Source organism: Lontra canadensis, unplaced genomic scaffold (assembly GCF_010015895.1).
Source record: "Lontra canadensis isolate GAN:19392208 unplaced genomic scaffold, GSC_riverotter_1.0 scaffold17, whole genome shotgun sequence".
In the NCBI taxonomy this organism is placed as follows: Eukaryota; Metazoa; Chordata; class Mammalia; order Carnivora; family Mustelidae; genus Lontra; species Lontra canadensis.
This window is the reverse complement of record NW_022631011.1, coordinates 481,744-495,164: the sequence shown is the minus strand read 5'-3', so window position 1 is coordinate 495,164 and position 13,421 is coordinate 481,744.

Sequence of the window (13,421 nt, the reverse complement as noted above, 5' to 3'; positions counted from 1 at the left end):
AAACCATCCCAATAAAAATGCCTTTGTCAGGCCCAGAGAGGACAAGGGTCTTGTCAAGACCAAATAGCTATTGGTGACAAGTGGGTGTAAGACCTTAGATATCCTGGGTTCCAACCCAGCACTGATTCATTTCTTGTTATTAGGGTCTTAAAACCAATCCCACCTGTCTCTTATCCCAGTCTCCAGGACTTCACCTTCCCACAGGCCCCACCTTATCACCCACAGGTGGTGGCAACACAGGTTCCATGAACTCTAGGGTCTTTTCTCTCTTTAGCCTTCCTTCTTGTCTGCTTCCCACCCCTGCTGTGAAACTCAATTATCTCACCCCTCCTCCTCTGAGGTTCCCCTACACATATGCACACACACACATGTGCACATACACATGCATCACTAAGCTCTCTCAAGGACCACCACCACAGTGTCTCCATCCGTAGGACCTCCCAGGGTGACCTGTTAGACTCCTAGTCTCTCTCATAAACTCACCTACATCCTTTTTCCACCCATCAGACTCAAAAGTTCCCCATCCTATATCCCCATTACGTTGAGTCCTTTTTGCTAAGGGATCTAATCAATAACAACTCCAGATTGCCTTGGGAATAGGGTGTTTGTTTCATCACTGTCCTGGGTGAGAAGCATTAGGGGCAGGATTTTCAATTTGTTCCTTTCAGACCCCCTGAGCACAGGTGCTAAGGCACTCCCTACCCCATCACCACTGGCCTCTAAGACTCTCAGAATGGGACCCAGGTCTCCAGACCCTAGGCTAGTTTGATGCTCCTTATTCTACTCATTCTTTCTCTAATATTAAACTAAGAAGTCAGTGGCTGAATCCTATCCTGACCCTTAAATTTCTGCATGTGAACCAGAGACTTTGGGAACCACTAACAAAAATGACTAATTATGGGAATGACAGTCACTTGGCAGGCAGACAGGAGTGTTTTTCTGGGACAGGCTTTCACCTAATTCCAAGGATATCAAATACATCCCTCTCTACTCTTCTTCTGGAATGTTGGTGGCTAGAGGGGTCGTGGGGCTTAGGTAAGATTTTGTACTCTGGGAACCATCTTGTATAGACTCCATCTTGCTCATGTATGGACCACCTTCTGATCCCATGACACCATGTATTTTGACCTCATGACACCAGGAAGAAAAGTAGAATGAACAGACCTCAGGGCAGGCAAATAAGAAGCCACAGACCTCAAGGTGGAAATAACTCGCTGTGGGCTCACAGGGGATTGGGCTCTGAGCTCTAAAGCCACCTTCCTCTGTTCAGTCTGTTATATGGGGTGGTCACAGAGTAACACAGGTAACTATACCAAACTAAAGGCCTTATTGATCCTTCAACACATGATGTGTTCAATGACATTCCATGACATGTCTAATGTGCTGTCCTTCACTAGCCATGCATAGTTCAATGTGCTGTGCAAAATCACGACCAACACATTGCTCTAAAGCAACATTTCCATCCATCCGTCCCAATGTGTTCATGACGTATTGCCTCCAATAAATTGTATCTCTGATTTTTCTGGATCTGTGGTTATAGCATACCCCAAAAGAGGTAGTCTCAAGAGGGCTCAATTTGGGAAAATGAACGAATGAATAAACAAATAAATAAACTACATTATCTACATTTTCAAACTTGATGGCCCCTTTCTAGTCTCTAAAGCACTTATGCAATCATTATTTGTCATTCTTGGTGTTCTTCCTCCACCAGCTATATAGCCCGAGAAGAGAACCCAAGACTCACCATAGAGAGTGCCCCAAATACAACAGCCCAAAGAGCTGTTCTGTCCAAAAAGAGTAGAAACCATGCAGATGTTGCCTCTTCCTCCTCTCTACAAGGCCTTGTCTATGCTCCACCCTGAACTTGAGGCTGTTCTGATCACCTAGCCCCACCTCCCTGAGGGAGATGAAACTGTAGAGCAGGGGAGCCTAGTAGAGCAGTGGGATGGACTAAGGAGATGGGGAAGGGGTTGCTACAGGCGGACAGCTGGGAAAACACACCTTTTGATCCTCCTTCCTTCCAAAGCAAACAGGAGCCAGATCCCCGAGATGGTGGTGAAGGAGCTGTGCAGAGCCAGGAAGTTTCTAGTTCAAATCCTAGGTCTTCCACTTAAAACCAGGTGACTTTGGGGGAGCTACTTGGCCTGGCTGAGCATCTGTTTCCACATAGCCCTGTAGAGATACAAATTAGAGGACAGCCTCTGCCCTCGTGAAGCACAGGAATTGCGATTTGAGTAAAAGTTCTTAAATCAAGAGATCCATTATTTTTCGATGAGAGATGCCCTTCAACATACAGACAGGCGAGGCAGTGTCAGGATCGAGAGATCAAGCTCTGCCATCAAAAAGTCCTGGATTCAAATCTCCCCTCCACCATTTAGCAGCTCAGTGGCTCTCGGCAAGATGTTTGATTGATGTGTGACTCAGTTTCCCCTCTTGTGAAATGGGGCCATTACTAGGAGTGTCGTAAGGATTAAGGGAAATCATGTATGCCAAGCCTTTACTTAGTACAGTGCCTGGTACCCTGGGTACATGTTAAGACTATCTACGTATCTCAGTGAGCCTTGCTCTCAGGACTTCTCTTTACAGAATGGATACGAGAATCAATTTACAAACCACAGGAAAAACTATTTCATTGCCTCAGTTCCTTCCACCTTTTCTGCTGACACCAAACAGCACCTTATACAGTCATCAACCCAGTCATTTGTGGCTGCTTCCAGCAGTCTGCCGCTGGCCCAGGCCTTGTAAACAACAACTAAAGGTATCAACGACAAGGCTCAAGGGAAAGTTCTCAGTAATGTCCTCAATGCTAGCGTCACATCACGGGAGTAAGTACTATGCTCTGGCCCCTGTGTGGCAGATGGTGGTCAGCGGGGTGGAGAGGCTCTGCACAGTTATGGAAGTCGGCAGTGTCTATACTGTGGGCTCACAATCTAGTTTCGCTAGTTGTCTGACCCCCCTGACCCCCACCCTCCCCTGAGGCGTATGATAGGTGTCAGTTTGGTGGTAAAGGGATGTTGTGGTGTTTCAGGCTGGAGGCCAGCAGGGTCAGTGGGGGTTGAGGGGGGCCCTGCGTTATCCGTCCGGCCTGGAAACCGAGCCGGGCAGAAGGTGAGGAAAGCCACAGGGGACTGTAAGTGAGCCTAGCCCGTCTAGTTTTGTGCGCTCATGAAGAACAGCCCACCCCTGGCTCCCCCTTCCCAGGTTGCTAAAGAGGACCCAGAACCAGAAAGACAATTAAGCACTCTTGCCTCTGTGCCAGGTCTCCCAGACTCCTCTTCCCTCCAGGTCAGAGCTCAAGAACAGGGCAGTGACTCCAATCTTTTAAGAGCTTTGTTGGAAGGTGTCCAATGTTCAGCCTTGTCCGGCTGTAATTCTCTTTAAATCTTCTGAGGTTTCCCCATTACTGAGCACTTTCCTGGCCCTCTCCTTGCCTGATGATTAAGCATGGAGGGAGATGTTAGTTTTTTTTTCCCACCACCCACCTGTTATTTGGGTGGAGATGTCTTCTTAATTCTTTAGCCCAAGAGAACAAGCTACCTACTTCCTTTGACTCATGGTCTGAGACATACTTGGACATGGAGTGGAACAGCCTTGCTACAGAAAACCTTTTAAAGAGAAGACAGAGTATAATTTAAATGGATAATAGATTTCTATCCCACTTGCCAAAAGCCATCCTAAAAGGGCTGATACAGTCTGTTAAATGCTGCTAATTATATAGTAGAAACACGTACCCTTGCAGACTTGAAGCCAGAAGGCTCCTGCTATCCTGGCCTCCCTAGACCAGTTCTTCTGAGCAGAGTCGCAGAGGAGCCACTGGAAAATACCCAGGCCAAGTAAACAGGGCCTGTGGGATGGCCTCTCATCCTAGAAGAAGTTACCTGACCCGGGAACATCGGGAACCAAGCATATTCCAAACTGCATACACGTGAAAAGAAACCAAGTGGTCACCATTCAAGACCCGGCCCTGTTCATTCCAGAAGCTCTTGGGCTTTCTCCTTTTCCCCTCTTCACTGTTCTCTACCACTCACCCCTGCACCCACCTTCTTCCATGCTCACAATCCCACCATGCCTCTGCTCATGCTGTTTTCAGAGTCAAGTTGCAGAGTCAACCGATTTCATTGCTCCTGCTGGGACCCCTGGCACTTTGTGTCACAGACTCTGCTTTCGGTCTTCTGATTCCACACAGCTTTATAACCCAAGTGATTATACCCATGAGAGCATATCAAGGTCTTCCCAAGCAGGTAGTGCCGTTCTCTCATGGCACCCAGAGAGCTAGACACAAAAGCAGTGTTTAAAAAGAGTGGTTGATCCTCGAATATATTTGATTCAGAAGTGCAAATCACAGGGGCACCCGGCTGGCTCAGTCAGTTGAGCGTCCGACTCTTGGTTTCGGCTCAGGTCATGATCTTAGGGTCGTGAGCTGGAGCCCTGCATCGGGTACGTGCTCAGCATGGAGTCTGCTTGAGATTCTCTGCCTCTCCCTCTTCCTCTGACCCTCCTCCCACTCACATGCACGTTGTCTCCACCCCTGCTAAAATGAATAAATAAATAAACAAACAAATAAATAAAATCTAAAAAGAAAAAAAGAGAAACGGAAATAATGTAACCGCACACAACAGCAGGAACAGCCATGGGCTAGACCTGGAGATGCTCACAGTCGTCTGTGCTCAGCATCCTCTTCCTTGCACGCGATTTGGGGGAGGCAAACCGGGGTTTCCCTACACCAAAACAGCTTCTGTGCCTGCCTTGTTCTCTAAACACAGTAATTCTTGACTGACAGGTTTTTCCGTCAGGATGAGCTCTACCAGTCCCCAAGGATCGGAGCACCAAGGGGTGCTCGTTAGGACCCCCCCTGCAGTGCCTACAGCTCAACAGAGACCAATCTAACCTCCCGTCCCCAGACCCAGATGTACGATAAAGAAAGTAAGAACAGGGTGAGAACCACAGAGTTTATGGCCTCCCACGTCGGAAAGCCTATACTTCTCTGAAAGGAGCTGACTCTGAAATCCACAGGGATGCTTCTGCTCCCTGCAGGGGCCATTTCCCTTCTGGGCACTCACTTAGGTTGGTCCCCAATCCTGCCTCTCCCCACAGCTCCCACCTCAAATGCACATACTAAGGCTTGCCGAAAGATCCCAAAGGAGAGGATGAGAGCATCTTGTCAAGACAGGAGCCTGTGGAAGGTAAAAAGAAGGTGGTGTGGGGGGAAGCACATCGAACATTTCAAGGAAAACAACTTAAAAATTAATGGGCTCTCAGGAAGGGAAGGCATCGCAAGATAATCAATCGGGCTAGGTTTTCTGAGCACCTGTCAGTCGATCAAAAACATTCACTGGCTGCCTGCTAAGCATGAGGCCCGCCGGAAATGCTGAAGTGGACACAGAAATGTAGCATATATAACAAAGAAATGTTTGGGAAAAACTGGTTTTAGCCTCTGCCCTTTGGGATGTTTAACGCAAGCAGAGCAAACAAATCTAATCTAAACCTCTCTTCCTGAAGGCCCCTGTGCTTACCCATGCGCTGTCCAGGTTCCTTTCTCAGATGCCCACGTCAGGATCTCCTAGTGCCCCCAGTCTCCCAGCCCTCCTAGTCTCCCAGTGCCCCCGGTCTCCCAGTGCTCCCATGCGAGTTTCCACCCATGCGTCTTGTGAGCCTCCAAGTGCACCACCAGTGACGGCTCTGGGGGCAGTGGTTAGGGAAGACTTCACAGAGGAGATCAAATTTTAAACTGGGTCTTGAAGAATGGAGAAATTTGGAAGGCCAAGAGCTTTCCAAGGCAGAAAGGAGCTCACCATGTCATTAAATGTTAGGTGAAGATGGATCTAATTCGAATGTGATGGATGCTCTCTCACTGGGAAAAACGGATTCTGAAGGGAGTCCTGAGAAGGGGCCTTGAAATGAGGGAAGAATGGCCAAAGGCCAGAGGTGGGGGTGGTAGTGTCACAGCAAGCTGTCAAGGGAAGGACATTCAAGGTACTAAGAGCGGAAACAGGCAAAGACAGAGGCTGGAAAGAGCAAATCTGGGGCAAGAGTATCTACGTGGGACCAATATTTTGATAATATTAAAGACCCCGTGTTCCTTGTCAATGTTTCTACTCCCCACCCCAGTCTGTGCCCTCCAGCTAGGCCATGGAGATTAATAATGGCACAAAAGGAAAGGAGGTACAGTAGGGTAACGACAGTCACTATTAAGCTGTGACCCTCAAGAGTCGTTTATTATTTTATTTTTCTTTGGCCTCTCTAGGAAGATGATAAAGAGTCTTGAAAGTCAGGTTTTACTGAGAATGCAAAGGGAGTTTTACATTTTTAAGAGCCCCATTCACATACTAGAAGTAAGCTTGGATGGCTGAATGTGTAGTTTGTCTCTAAGCTGTAGACAGAAGGAACTTAGTAGAGCCCCTTTGTGAGGGGGAGAGTCGAATGACTCCCAAGACAGGGAGAAGGGCTCAAGGAGAGAAGGTTGTAAAGAAGTTAAGCCACTTGTGACTGCTCCTGCTTTCTTGAGGCCAAACCTCGGATATGGGTGGGGGCGGGGGTGGGGGGCATGGGTAGAGATGGAGAATAAGACAGAAGCTGCACGGTGGGATCATGGACGGCTTTCCTAGGCACAGCCAGCATGGCACGGAGGCACTGGCTCACCACTGGTAGAGGGAATTGTCTAATTAAGCCTGAGAAAATACTGTTGGCTTCCCCAAGCTTGAGCTAGATGTTCAGGGTGTTCCAAAGTTCCAGCTTTCTTCCCCACCTCTGCCCACAATGTCCAAGGTCTCCCTTGAGGCCAAGCATTGGAGAACTGATTTCCCATAAGCCCTACCTCCCATCTGTCGGATGCCATCTCAGGGAGGAGAAGAGGAAGAGGCTCTGAGAAGCTGAGCGTTTCTTCCAAAGAGGCAGTCCAAAGCCTAAGACAGACTAAGAGAGAGTTATCTTTGCTTTGCAAGTTTAAGGCCATCCACCTCTTCCCACCCCCTCCCAAAGCTTGATGACGCTCATGAGGGATTCTAAGTTAACGGTATGAAATGAAGAAACTGCAACTTTGTTTGCACAGTCTGAGTCTTAAAGTGTGGGAGGTGGGAAGAGGAGCAAGGTCTGCAAACGCACAGGGAACATGGTCTCATGTGGTGGTTTGCTGGCTGACAATCGCTTGGGGCTTTCTAAAAATGCAGATCCCAGTGTCTCAATTCCAGACCTGCACAGTCAGAACCCTGGAGGGGAGGCCAGAGAGGCTGCATTTGAACAGCTTTCCTTGTGACCTTGTGACTCCAATATGGAAAGCGCAGTGAAGCCAGGGGGCAGGAACCAGCCTGGGACAGAGCATCCCTTCCTCCGACTCTGAGGGAAAAATGAGGGCAGTGCCCAAGGGCAACCACAGCAAGCAGAGGTGAGTGGAGGCGGAGGAGTGGGGTAGTGGGGAGGGGGGGAGGGGGCGGGGAAGGGAGCCTGTTGGAATAAACTGGTCTCAACCCACTGCACTGGGTGGGTTGAAGAGAAGAGACAGGAAGTAGTTATGCAGGTTGCAAAGGAACTTTGTCTTCATTTTCCTGTTGTTGTTTTTTTTTTTTATGAAATGAGAGTCGGGGAGGCTGTAGGCTGTGGGGACAGGCAGGTGTCGCGGAGAATGAAAATCTGAGAGGGAATGTCTGATTGGCACTGCTCTAGAGAAGCCTTGCAGAACTAACTAGGGCTCTGAGCACCTGGCTTAGTGCCCACCTAAGACACCCTTTTTCTCTGCCACCAGGCTGAGTAGGGAGGTGAGCAGGAAATGGTGGTGAGCAGAATGGGTTTAGAGAGTCACCCTGGGAAAAGCAGGGAGTCCACCAAGGGGATGGTAAAGACCCAGGTCACGGGGGCTTCTCTGAACCTGGAGACAAGTTCAGCTTCCTTGGAAAATGTTAAGTTCCGTTCCTAGTAACAAAACAAAAATACCAAAAGGCATTCTTCAGGGAGAGCAGTAGTGATGGGCTAGAATGAAAGGAAATGTAATTTCTTCTTTAACTGTATCTATGGATTATTCAGAAGTTTTGGGTTTTATGAAAAAATGTTCTTATGTAACCATGTGGCTTAAAAAAAATACCCAAAGCATATCATCACATTTTTGGATTATATGTGAAATGTATAATACTTCTTGGTAATACAGTTTATAAGTTGGAAAAAAAAAAACAGATCTTGACTTACTAAGTGGCTAGTAATTTATCAAAACATTACAAGGAAGTAATCACAAATGTTTTAATGTAGTATTACTAACTGACCATCTTGGCATCTTGAATACTCCGTAAGTCCAATATACTTTCTATACTCACTATAAGTGAACATCTAATGCTAGCTGATCAATAAATTCTTTGGTTCTATTGCACACTTTTATTTTAGAATACTTAGGCAAGACAAAGGAATGTTTGCTTCCAAATACACTGATTAAAGTATACACTCCACTGAGGTGCATTAAAAAAAAAAAAAGCATGCATGAAAAGGATGTCTTAAATTTTCATACTTAATTTCAAACTCCAAACTTTTTTTTTCAGGGCGCCTGGGCGGCTCAGTCAGGTGGGCATCTGACTCTTGACTTAGGCTCAGGTCAGGATCTCAGGGTCGTGAGATCAAGCCCATCCTCAAGCCGCGAGTCGGGTTGGGGAGTCTGCTTAAGACTTTCTCTCCCTCTCCCTCTACCCCTCCCCACATGCTTGCTTTCTCTAATGGATAAATAAATCTTTAAAACAACAACAAAAAGCCAACAAAAAAACAAGTTCCAATTATTTTTTAAAGGTTTATTCATTGAAGAGAGCAAGCGTGTGTGCTTGTGGGGCAGGAGGAGGGAATCTTCAAGCAGACTCCTCGCTGAGCTCAGAGCCCCATGCAGAGCTCCATCTCACAGTCCGTGAGATCATGACCTGAGCCAAAACCATGAGGCGGATGCTTACTCTACTGAGCCACCCAGGCATCCCACTAACTCTGAATTTTAAGTGGACCACACGGATCTTTTGTGTTCCTCAAAGCCAGTAAAAAGAAATTATATTACGTGTCCGTTATGTCTTGCTGAATGGATTAATATGTTTCAGAAATCTTTTCTTATGATTTCTAACAGCTTTCTCTAACTGAATGTGCTGTTAGAGAAGCTTCAAACGTTTCCGATTAAGTATATATGTACATCCGAAGAGTGGAAAAAACATACATCAGTGTTTTTCTCTGATTGTTATAATCTGGATTATTATTATTATTTTGGTGGTGTTTTTGTATTTCACAAAAATAGTGGGTCTATTAGGGAAAAAAAAAGTTAAAAAAGCCCCATTTGCTGCCTTGCCAGACTACAAAATACCTTTGTGTCTTTACATGAATATAATAATCAAAAAGGATTTGTGTGACCATTAAAGAGGAGTGAGGAGAAGGGGAGCCCCTTTAGACATATATTCATGGAGAAATACTCAGTGCTCTGAAAATGGGGCAAACAAATGCTGGATGTGAATGCTGAAGGCTGAGGTCAACTCCGCTGTCCAGGGCTACCACGCCAGCCAAACCACCGGAGATGCCCGCCTCCTAACTTCCTCCACAGCAGACACTGACTCTCCGGACAAGTTTTGATTCTAATATAGAAATGTAAGCTAGAAACGGGACACAGATAACTGTGGTGTTTCCTTCCTAAAAATCTGTGTCGGAGTTACAACGTACTGTCATCGTGGCTAGAGCAGGATCATTGCTGGAAGCTTCCCGGAAGCCCTCCACGCTTCAAAAAATGGCCACCACGGAGTGCAACAGGCTATAGGTAACATCGTTGCAACTAAGAAGCCCCAGAAATGTTTTGGAAGTGGTACTAATGAATGTAAGTGCTTATCATTAAAGGTTTCTCTGAAGTGAAGAACTCTTCTGGCTTGTACAAGCCAGGCTGGTTCTAGTCACGGGACAGTGGCAGAGGCAACCCCGGTGAAGGACTTCCCGAGCAGGCCGCAAACACGCTCTTCAGTTCCAACTCACCTTCATGGCGTATGTCCAACTAGGTTTCTACTGAAGGCTCCCGGAATTAAAAAAGCACTTGAACCAGAGCTTGGTATCTGTTCAGCGTCTCCACACTCCCTGCTCTGGACAACCCCAGGCCCGGGGATGGTGGGTGGAGGGCATGGAGAGCCCCCATTCCTCCATGTTGTGTGGCCAGCCCTTGGCCACTCGGCTCGACAGGGCCTCTCCACCTGCTCCTGGGCCTGTGGCTTGGCTCCAGGGAGCACCCGTCAGCAGGCAGCAGACAGCAGGTGGACGAGACAGGGGCCGTGGGCTAGCCGGGGGAGGGCGAGGGGGACGTGGGAGAGGACTGAGTCACACCAGGCCAGGTCAGCGCCGCGGTGAGCCTGGTGAGACTAGAAGGTCTGCCCTGAGCCACGCGGTCCAAACCCTGGACCAGACTCCTGAACGACATGAACTTCTACAGCTGTACACCACTGGTCTTCGGGCCTGCCCCGCGTTACTTTCGGGGCAACAGAGAATTTGCTACAATAGGTTTTCCTTGGACACCTTGGAGGGTGACATCTGTCGCCACTTTTCTGCGAGGGTGAGGAGCTGGCGGGGAAGGCCACACACTGTTCCCCGCACATTCTGGCATCTGCTCCCGAGCACCGGCCTTGTGCTGAGGGCTCCTGTTCAGTCCTCACAGCCGAACCTCAAAAGTCACTTCCTCATTTCGGGGCATCTGAGGAAATGAGGAACCGGAGGCAGTCTGATGGCATGGTTTATCTAGTCACCATCCATGGGCAGAATCGGGGCCCGAAACTGAGACCTCGGATTCCGAGTGGAGTTGCATTTTCCATGATGTCAGAAATGATAACCAAGGCTTCAGACCAGCAGAATGGTATTCTGTCCAAAGTCATTAAAGACAGAAAAAGTTTGTTTAAAGAACAACGGAGTTTTTATTCCATCATCCGAGATAACGAAAGTATTTGACCAAGATAGGGCGGTCTCCTTCAAGCATTCTACCCTTCCTGAGCATTCCTGTCGTTTAAATGGCCCTAAGAATACTGCAATTCCCAGCTGAGAAACACTGAGACCGCCTGCCTTGTACAGATCTTCTATTTCCCAGTGTTACCTTTAAGGATTTTATGCTCAACACCCCTCTTCAGCCAATCACTACATCTATAAATTGTAAATCTGAAGATCAGTTGTTCCTTGGGGATAGTACTGACTAGGAAAAAAGCACACCCAGGCAAATATAAATGAGGGAATAGTGGGCACAAAATGTGGACTGATTTTCACAGGTCATTTTAACAACCAGATTCTTAGACATCTCTCCCATAATGACTTCAGTTCTTAAAAGATACAGAAACAAATCAATGAAATATTCTAAGATAAGGCCATTTTCTCAGGGTTTATGTGCAGGGGGGTCATAGGGGTAAGGGCAGAAAAGGGGGAAACAGGACACAGAGGAGAGAATGAAGCTGACATTTGGCAGATGAAGATCACACCATCAGAGGTTATACAGACATTGCTAGAAACTCCAAATTGAGTTAGCCAAATCTCACTTGATTTTATTAACATATTTGATTTTTATATTTATGTAAAATTTAAGCACCTGGATACTGAAATGATAAGACAAGAAAATAATGCTTTAGTTAATAAAATAGTTAAGCTTTTAGAATATAACAGTTTGTCAGTGGTTGTCATTTGAGAGTTTAAAAACTGAATTTCCTCTGCCTCATACTTCCTTTATACAAGTTAGCTGCAGTGGAAAAGTCCCCTTTGACAACTTCAGAGCACAGGAAGAAACCAGAGCAGTTTGCAGGCCACTAATTCTGTTACAGATGAAAGCATTCAATTATCTCTATAAAATTCAATTCCTTAGAAAATGTGTTTGTGATTGACTAAATACGTTTCTAAAATGTGGTGCTACCACACACTATTATTCAAGATCTTGATTTAAAAGTTGGAATGATGTAGCTTGTGGTTCTTGGGTAAAACAACGAAAACAAATCTGTTTTTTTTTCAAGATAGAAATATTTTCAATATAAAATGGCAACCTAGAATGCTTTTATTCCAGATGTTAAGCTAGGTTCGTTTAAATCTTAATTTTTCCTGCTGCAGCCCAAACATAAAAGCTTCAGTCATTGCGAAGGAGTCATTATTAGCATTAAAATCTTTATATGGCATAAAAGTGGGATCAAGACTGGTTTAGAGGTAAGGTATATCTCATGAGTAAAACTTGATCAAGGTTTAAAATCTGAGTGAGTTCTAGCTGAAGTTCAAGATACATGGTCTCAATAGAGTATCAGTCAGGCAGTGGGTAAGGCCTCTGATGTTTGCTACTTATCATCAGAAAAATCTACATATACACAAAATCCTGCATAAAATCCCAAAGAGTTCTCTAGATTAATAATCTCCAGCTCAAAGTGAGCGGAAAGTTGTTTCAGTCAATACACACACATACACATGTGTGTTTCAACTCCCCACACCCAATGAGCGGCTCCTCCTTGGCTGTGGCCATGGCCGGGACTCTCCTATCCTTTGCTCCAGACTGCTTGCAAGGTGGCACAATCTCATTGTCAATGAGGAAACTCAAGGTCCTGCACAGCTTCCTCTGGTTTTTACCTCCTGGAGACCCAGGCTCTATCAGTAGGTGTGGGCTAGCATCTACCTAGCTTGTGGTGGTCCACTGTCTGCTCACCGTACATGGCAGTAGCTTGGTGGTGTTGACCGAGCAAGTGTGGCTCCAATACCTCATTTTGGACAGCTTCTCGAGTCCTCTCCATCCATCCATGTTCAATGCATTCTTGAATGCCGTGCTTCGATGGTATTTTGTCCATTCTCTTACTGCACATTATCCAGAAGCAACTTCTCCTTTCTCGGGGATCATCATCTTTCCTAAACTACTTGAAACACTTTCAAGCAATCTTACTACGTCTTAGCAATAAGGTAGGTGCAGAGGCAGCCGACAAAACTACTGAAGACAGAAGGTAAAACAGTAGTCAGTCCCTATCTCACACCCCATTTACTCCATAACCAATTGTAAGGTCACATAGCTTGCCCCCAAGCACAGGACCACGTTCTGTGGCTTAGAGCTTCTGCAAGGCAGGCTTAGTCTGTTGTGGCTTATCCTTGAACTTGTTACCCATACGTGATTCAATGTTCTTGCCTTCTAGCAATGTGGTTGATTTTAAAAATGTAATTGTCCTCCTCTGTGCAAACCAGCATGACATTTGCTTTTTTACAAAATAACCGCTAGTTAAGCCATTTCTACAAATACTTCCCTATCTATTCATCATGGCAGAAAATAGCTTTTAGGTATGCCTTTGATTTCTTTTGGATTCCTACAGTTGTGAACCTTAAATTTCCACTTTGGGCTCATCTTTACATTTGGATGGAAAGAAGGAGTTTGTTAAAAAGGAAGCTGGACAGCTGCATGGTGCAAATAGGCTCTTGAGGAGCAAATGAACATGGTTTCACCCTGGACA